The sequence below is a fragment of the Phodopus roborovskii genome, unplaced genomic scaffold (genome assembly GCF_943737965.1).
Source record: "Phodopus roborovskii unplaced genomic scaffold, PHOROB, whole genome shotgun sequence".
NCBI lineage: Eukaryota > Metazoa > Chordata > Mammalia > Rodentia > Cricetidae > Phodopus > Phodopus roborovskii.
In genome coordinates, this window is record NW_026126549.1 from 17,281,740 (window position 1) to 17,291,283 (window position 9,544).

The following is a 9,544-nucleotide window of genomic DNA, read 5'->3' on the forward strand; positions in this document are numbered from 1 at the left end:
TCTGGCTAAAGATCACTTCCTGCCCTTTAGTACCACAATTTGTCTCTCAGAACCCATGGCAGGTAGCTCACAACTGTCTGTAACCTCAGCTCTAGGCTCATTCAATGCCCTCTCCTGGCCTCCATTAACATTTACACCCACCTACTCACTCATCCACTACACACACACACACACACACACACACACACACACACACACACACATACACACACACACACACACACACACACACACACACACACACACACACACACACACACACACACACACACAAAGAAAATATAACTTTTTTTAAAAGCCTGGACCTAACAAATCCTATTTTAGGTCATAAATAATTAATTAAAATTTTATATTAGTTTTTTTATTTAATTTATTATTTTACATGTCGATCCCAGTTTCCTCTCCCTTCCTTCCTCCCTCTCTTCCTCCCTCACTTTTCCCCTCTCTGCCCTCTCACATGCACCTTGACCACCCTCCCTTCCCATCCCCCCACCCCAATTCCACATGTAGGGCAATGCCATCCAGGTGGGGTCATGTAGATCTGACAGGTCATTTGAAGTAGGAACTAGGGCTTCTCTCCTGTCTTTAGGTTAAGGCAGTTATCCCTCCATGGGGGATGTGTTCGCAAGGTTCTCCTTTTGTGCACCAGGGATACATCCTGGTTCCACTCTCTGAGGTCCCTTAGATTGCTCAGTGCTTCTGGCTGAGACCCATATTCAGGGGGGCCTGAGTCAGTCCCATGCTGGCTTCCCAGCTATCAGTCTGGGGGCCCGTCAGCTCCTCCTTGTTCAGGTCAGCTGTTTCTATGTGTTTCTGCAACCTGGTCTTGTCCTCTCCATCTGCATCTGGGTTCTAGTTTGACTCAATGTTTAGGTATGGGTGTTTGCTTCTGTTTCCAACAGGTATTAGAAGAGGGCTCCATGGATAAGTTAGTTGTTGATCTCACTATCCGGGAAGGGCATTTATGGTAGCCTTTCCACGGATGCTCAAATTGTAGGTCTCTAGGCCTTTCTTTGGGTTCAATTTTCTCTTCAAACCAATATTGGCTTCCTCTTTTATGCTCTCTCTCTGTCTCTGTCTCTCTCTCTCTCTCCTGTCTTCTATTCCTACCCTGACTCAATCTTCCTAGTCGCACATGTTTTCCTCTCCTCCCCCTCTCTTTCTCCTACTTCTCTCTCCATTCATTGCCCCCCCCACTTCCCATGTGCTCTGGGGGACTTGTCCCTTCCCGCTTCTGTGAGGGACTTTATATGAATCTCTTAGAATACACCTTGTATCCTAGTTCCTCTGGTGGTGTGAATTATAGGCTGTTGATCCTTTGCTCTAGGTCTAAAATCCATATATGAGCGAGTACATACTATGTTCCTCTTTTTGTGACTGGGTTACCTCATTCAGGGTGGTTTCTTCAAGTGCCATCCACTTGCCTGAGAATTTCAAGATACCATTATTTTTTTCTGGAGATTCAGATGCCCAACAACAAGCTACTGCTGCTGGAGAAGTAAGGAAACCAACAGCTACCATTCACTCCCAAGGTTATGCCTAATACATCTTCTACAGAGTGCCATCGGTAGCATTTATTAAAACGTTCCAAGCTCACATATGATTTGGTCAAGCAACCCCACTTTTGAGATCTTACTCTAGAAATCTGTATGCACACACATAAAATGACACATATCAAAGCTGAACCAAAACAGTACAAAGACCGTGTCCTGAGGAGATGAGGACAAATGTCTATTCACCCCATGTAGGGCACAATACAGATAAAAGTAAAGTGAGTCTACCTATGTTCATCTCAGTGAGCCAGTGAATTTCATAGGGCTACTTTCAAGAATATGGATGGGGGTTACTTAAACAAGCATTGTGACCCAAAGATAGCTGTATCTCCTGAAAGCCTACTGGACTATGGGTAACAGCCCATGAAAGCTGCCTCCCTAGATTTCCCTAAAAAATTCACTCAGCCCCAGCACTCAGGATCCCTTCTCCCCAGAAGTTGTTAGCACTTATATAACCTTGGTGAGGGCCTTATGAATCTTACATCTTTCAGGAACTCTCTGGGCCTTGTAAATTTTATTTGTTTCCTAGGCCTGGCAAGGTTTAGATACTTTTCTCTCTCCTCAAGAGGGGAAAGTTTCAATATTTTTGAGAAATATTTTTTGAGTTATAACAGGGGTGAATAAGGATATTCAGGATTGATAGAGGTTCATTGGGGATCGATGCTCTATTGAGTAGAACAGCATGGATGGGTCTTTTTTTTTTATCAGTGAAGCTCTTAAGGAGGCAGACTGAACTCCAGTGTGTGCTCATGTGTGTTTGTGCATGTGTGTGTATATCTATACAAACGTTATTTATGATAGTGTATATATATTGTATATACACTATATAGTGTATATAGTGTATACAAATTGTATATATTGTACAAAGGTACAATGTTGTATACAGGAGGTATATAAGTCAGGGAAGAACTGACATTTACAAGATTTTCAGAAATTAGTATGTAATTTTGTTCTGCGGCCCAGAACAAAAAGAAAATGTGAGAGGTTTCTGGTTTAAAATAAAGGCTCTCAACGTGGTAAAAGAGAGTATTGTGCCAAGTGGCGGGTGCTTCTATAGTGGGACCAGGCACTACCACACGGACCACACACCGTGAGGCTGATAGTTCCTGCAGTGATTCTGCACTGAAACCTAGCTCTGTCCTGCAGCTCCAGTGTTAAAGTGTGGCTAGAGTTGTCAAGTTGTTACTGATTCATTAGATCACTCATCGATGATTTTTTTGTTCATCAATGATTTAGGCATATTGAGGACTATGCCTAAAGAGCACTCACATCTTTTCTCAAATATAGAGTACATGAACTTTTTAATTGAAAAACATCAGCTTGGTTTGAACTTAACCTACTTGCCAATCACTCTGATAACATGAAACAAAACTGAAGTTTGAGCTCCTTCTCTGGGAGTCATTTTTAGTAGTGAATCTGTTAGGCACAAAATATCACAGTACATATTAAATAATTTTAGGGGAAAATAATTCTGGCTACTATGAAATCCTAATGTTATTGTGGTAGTTTGAATGTAAATGGCCCCATAATCTCACAAGGAGTGTCACTATTAGGAGGTGTGGCTTTGTCAGAGTAGGTATGGCCTTGTTGGAGTGAGCTTTGAGGTTTCCTATGCCTATTGAATGAGGCATATTGACAATGCGGCAGCAGGATCTCTGTAGGTAGTAAGGGAAGAGGCCCACAGTGAAAACAGAAAATTGTTCATAGTGAGAACAGAGGCTGGCTTCCATAAAAAGATTAAGAGTTAAAACAGCAGAGTCCAAAGTATTGAGGAAGGTAAAAACGGTTTGTAGCTGGATATGAGATAAACAAATTAAACAAATAAGAAGCAGGGCAAGGCTCTTGGCTACTGACAGCAGGCTGGCTTGCAGCCAGGCCCCAACCCTTGAGGGACATATCCAAAGCTCTATTGCCCTTCCTTGCTGATGTTCTTGCTTCTGGTACCCTGATTCTAATGCAGAGAAAGTTGTAAGTAAGGATGGCTTCTAACAACATGCTGTTACCTAGGAGACCATCTCAGACCACCCAAAAGACAAGCAGCTAAATAGATAATCAAAAAAATGCAGCTACATCATGGTGGCTATGAATAGATTAATTGTCTATCATGGCCAACTTGTAACTGTCACTGGTAATGTGACTGTGAGAGCAGAAAGAGTTTAGTATAATTAAGGGCACTTGGGACACCTTCAAGGTTGAAGGTAGCAACATGAACCAGTGACTAACAACTAGCAGACAGTCGAGGCCAAAGTTGAAGTCAGAGAGGCACAAATAGGCCTTTGACTTCCCCTAACAAGCTGGACATCTCATGGAAAGTGCATGATCATCTCCCTTGTTGGGGTTTTATTTAGTAGAAGAGTTCACCTCATTAATTGTCTTTGGTATGACACATTGAACTAAAAGCTACTGTCTCAGTTGGATCTTTGATGTCTGTGAGTGTGTGGCATCTTAGGTTCTTGGGTCAAACACAACTGGGCCAGGAAAGGTCTATTGTTCTTAAAAATCCTACATCATTAGTACAGTGGCAAATCAGGGCTAAAGGACTTGGACTTTGTTCTCCTACTGGGGGGTGTAGGTAAGCAAGTTCATTTGATTAACATGGTGGTGGTGTGAAGAAATTCATGTCTATGCCATGATTTCAGCCTTGTAACTTAAACTAGTACCAGAACAGTGGCAAAGGCATGATCAGGGGACAATAGAAAGCCCCATCATGCTTGGAGTTTTGATTAATAGAGTTGATGGAGAGGGAATAGCTTCCAGGAATTATTTCTTATTGTTGAATGATACTATTGATGAAATAGAAAATGTATAATCTGAAAATAGCTTCATAAATGCTTCATGAATAAAGTGATGAATTTATCTTTGAACTGTTTGCATTTGGGAAGATCCTGAGTCAGGCCTACAGGTACAGAAGTTGTAACAGCTGATTCTTTCTCTTTCCTGTAAGGGGGTTGAATGTTGAGACTGATAGTCTTTAAAAGCAATGTACCAACACACTGGGAGATTGTTCATCTGGTAAAGTGTGGGTCTTGCAAGCATAAAGACTTGAGTTTAATCACCAGAACTTACATAAAATACCAGCTGTGGGGGTTGGGTGGATGAGTCCACAGTTAAATTGCAGAAGCACGAGGAGGATCCAAGTTCAGGTCTCCTGTGCCCATGACTATGGCGGCATGTATCTGTAACCCCAGTACTCTGAGGGCAGAGGAAGGCAGATCTCTGGAAGTCACTGACTAGCCAATGTAGCCAATTGTTGGGCTCCACATTCAGTGAGAGATCCTTTCTCAAAATATAACATGGTGTGCAATAGACAAAGACACCAAACATAAACCTCTGGTTTGTGTGACACACACACACACACACACACACACACACACACACACACACACACACACACGCACGCACGGCAGGGGAGGAAAGAAAACACCACATGTGGTGAAGTGCATTTGTAGACATAAAGAGAACTAGATCTCTAGGGGTTTGCCGGCCAGACAGCCTAGCCTAGTCTAGTAGCGTGTTTGTTGATTTTCAGACCAATGAGAAAGCCTGTCTCAAGAAAACAAAACAAAACAAACAAACAAAAAAAAAAAAAAAAAAAAAAGAAAGAAAGAAAGAAAGAAAGAAAAGAAAAAAGACTGAGCAGTTCCTGAGGAACAACACCTGACATTTCCTCTGGCTGTACAAGCATGCACACACAAACCAATGCATCAGAAGTCTGAGCTTCTTTGACTGGTGCAGTGGGAGTTAGGGTTGGGAGTGTGGAGAAAATGGCAGTAGTGACTGTAGGCAGTGGACGGTGACTCCTGCAACCCCAGAGGCTCATGATTTGTTGAGTACAGGCTGGTTCCTACCCTTCTCTGCTGGAAGATGTGATGTTAGGCCTGGTGTTGTTTCTCATGTGTGCTATTGGATGGCAGGAATAAAATGGGCCATATATGCCCTTATTAAAGACATTTTTCATGATGGCCATAAGAAATAGAAACTTCTCAAAGAAGAACCTAAAAAAAAAGAGCACATTTTGTAAGAGAAAATGGTAATGAGAATGAAGGAGAGATTGGTGCATCATTATGCATACAAGGTGAGAAGGGATCCTGCAGGAAAATGATCCTGCATGAATAAACATGGTGGGGAGGGTGACACTGTCACCTGCCCCTCTCCTTACTGCCACTGCAATTATTCCCATAACTGTATTAAAAGGTGGAGGGTTCTTCATGCACTACGCTATGACATGCTGTGTTCGCTCACACTTGTGTGCATGTCTGCGATGACATGAAGATGTTTATGCTTTGAGCACTTACCTTTCTTACTATATACCACTTACTTCAGGACAGGAAGGAGGACTGAACACCCTGCAGTCCCTTATTCTCTGCACATTTCCCAGTTATGGGTCTCTTTCTTGACAATCATCTACTGCAGACAAAAGCTTGTCTGGAAAGGGCTGGGAGATTCCTTAATCTACAGGTATAAGTGTAAGCCATTAAGAGTTTAGTTTAATACAGTGTCCACTTAGCAGAATAATAGCAGTACTAAATTCTCTCCTAGCAGAATAATAGTTGTAAATAGTAATTGTAGGTTCCCTACTTACAGTTTGTGACCTCTGGCAATGTTGCCAGGTATGAGTTTCATCTTGTGGAGTAGACCTTAACCCAATCAGAAAGTAGTTGGCTGCTTCCATGACATTCATGCCTCTACTGCACCATGGACATGTCTTGCCTGGTCAGTCATTATTGTCGCTCACAGAGTTCACATCTGGGTATGACTTATGATTAATTTTTCTCATCTTGTAGCTTGCATACATGGTGCCTTCCAGCTCAATGAAATCTAGTCAAAAGGGATGCAGCTTTTCAGATCCACACTAGTAGCATGCTCGGTCTTAAACAGAACATATATACTGTACCTCCTTCTCTAAAGGCTCAGGGATCACTGTGGAAGAGGGGGTCACAAAGAGTGTAAGAGTCAGAGAAGTTGATAGTTATAAGGAAACCCTGTCTTTGGGACATAGCAGGACTCACAGTAGCTGTGACAGCACGCACAAGACCTGTGCAAGCCCAAGCCAGACCAAGTTCTAACATGGAGAAAAAAACTGCAGAGTTCTACCCAGCTAGGAGCTACCAACGAACGGGAGAAAAGGTAGCTTTCTCTACGAGTGTAGCTCTTAGAGATGAGTCGATGAGTCGACTATGCTTCAGTGGAAGGCCACACATCTAAGACTATCTGGTGGCACAAACTGGCCTTGTTAGGGTAAGAAAAGAAAGAGCTGAGTGGGAAGGGAAGAGGGCTTTGTGAAGAGTTGGAGGAGAGAAAGTGAATATGATCAAATTGTATGAAATTCTCAACCAATAAAACTTTTAGAAAAGCAATGAGAAAGGAGTTATATCGTGCTATTGCTGGCCTTGCCTTCTAGCATAGAGTTTTACTCAATGAACAATGGTTGGGTGAATATTTTGAAACATTTGCAGTAAGTGTGGCATCTAAAACTTCACCTGTACACAAGCCACTTATCTATGCTGACAAATTACGCAAGGAATCTTAATGTTCATCATAGGTCACGTTTCTGAGGCCAAGTTTAAGGGCTTCACACTGAGTGACAAGAATGTTATGTATATGAAGAAAAGGGGAAAGTAAACTGCCTCTGAAGTCATGGTTTTCATCAGCCTTAATCACAGTTGTGAGCCTTTGGAAAGAGTGGAAAGAGCAGTTTCCTAATCCCTAAGGTGCTCAGACACACTCAGTCCCTTAACAAAGTGCCTGCTGAGTGTGGGGACTAAGTTTGGGAACACAATGGGGGACAAGACAGAAAAACATGTTCATGAAGCTCATTTTCACAATGGGCAAGGACAGCAAACAGTTATCTTGTCATATTGGGAGGAGCTGAGTGTTCAAGGACAGTCACTCTGGGACTGGGGGATGGGACTTGAAACTGAGAGCTGCCTGTTAGCAAAAGACACAAAAGGAAATACACATTTTGGGTGAAGTGATTCAGAATAGGTCAGACACATGGCTTCAGGCTTAGGCAGAACAGGTCCTTGGGACTGGTTCCTGAGATGGGGAAGATGGATAAAGCTGTACAAGAGTCTAGAATGCAAGGTGAGACTGTGTCTTCACATTTTTTCCCCATGTGGAAAACAAAGGGTCTGTTAGGGTTTGGATTCAAAATGTCTTTCAATGGTCATGTGCTAATGTGAGTTTGTTTGACAGTCTGGGGTGTGACTGGGAGGTGGGGCAATTTGTTACAGAGCAGGGTCTTGTTGAAGGGAGCAAGACAGGGCAGGGGGCCTTTGAATGGATGTTAGAGCCTACCACTCCCACCCTCACCCCACCCCACTCACCCCACCCCACCCACCCCACCCCATCACTACTCCACCCCTGCATCTGCATCTCTGAGTTGAGAATCTTTGTTTACTCACCCTCTGTCCCAGGCCCAGGAACAATAGCGCCAACTGACCCTGAAATGCCTTCTCTGAAACCACAGGCCCAAATAAATCTTGTCTCCTCTAGGTTTATTTTTCTTGATTATTTTTTGATAATCACAGCTAGGCATGACTGTAAAATTTTTATGGGTATGTATTCTATAGAGATAAATTATTTTGTCTTTCAAGGCAAATAGAGTGAAACTGTGATGATGATGGCCCTTTGTGAGTGTGTGTGTGGGGGGGTGCGGGGGCAAACAGGTGTTGACACTCTCACAGTATAGCTCACCTTCACAGAACACAACACTTAACCTTTACAGCTAAAATAATACAAGTTACTAGTGAGGCTGGGGCATGGCTCAGACTGTAAAATGCTTACCTTAAAATCAAAGACCTAGCATTTGTAAAACCCACGTTCAAAAACAACAACAACAAAAAAATCAAATCAGTTTGGTGTGGTGGTGCACAGCAGTAATCTTAGTGTTGGGGAGGAGGACAAAGTGGATATCCAGGCTCTCCCTGTCCCCAATTCAAAAAAACCAAAACCAACCAAACAAACAAAACCACAAAAAAAATCTTCACTCAATCTGTCTCATGGCATCTTTCTCTCACTACCGCCTTTGAAAATGACAACAAATAGACCTAATTGTAAATGTTTTTAGGACAGTTGTGAATGTTTGTAATGTTCATATGAGTATGGGGGGGGGTCATTCACAGGTGGGTGGAAGACAAGGCTGCCTGGGCATCTGCAGCACAGCTGAGACATTGTTGGTCCTGGTTGCTGATGATGGGCTCCACTAAGAACACACCTCATGAGCTGCACAACCAGGCAGGACAGAGACTTCAGATGCTGTAGGGCTATGGTCAAGATGCAGAGGTGTGCACACATATGGATGCAGTGTGCAAGCTGTTTGGGCAACGTGTTGTCTTGTTGATTTTCTAGCTCATAGGCTTTTTCTTATTCAAAGGATAGCTACTCACTAAGACCTTGCCTGTCCTGTTCGTTGCAGCACACCAGCACACTGAAGCCATTAATTAATATCTGGTAAATGAATGAAGAAATCAACATAGCTTATAACTATTAAGGGTGTGAGCCAAAGGGATGGAGATGGGATCTGCTTTCAGCACCGCCCCAAACAGAGCTGTTTAAAGAGTAACCCAGCCAGCTGGCCACCTACACACATTCTGAGTGAATAAGGTAACAAAGGGAACAACCCACTGTAGCTGCAGCATCGTATCTACAGTCTGGGAACTGCTAAATAATATTAGTTACCAGTGGAGAATTGTAGAGTCCTCAAAGCTGCCAAGTTCAAGAGATGCATCAACTTCAAATCTATGAATAAATCCCTGAATGAAAATGTCCAACTAAAACAAAAGCTGTAATCCTTCTCATAGTGAACAGTAGGCGGCTTAAAAAGCCCTTTCATTCATCTTGTTGTATTTGACTTTGTTATCTACCTGAGTGAGTGCTGGACAATATTATTCCCATTTTATGGATGGGAATAAGGAGGATTAGGTGGTTCGTATAAGGGGGTGCTGCAGAGAAAGGGGTCTTTATATCCAAATTAAGATTTCTGATTGTGG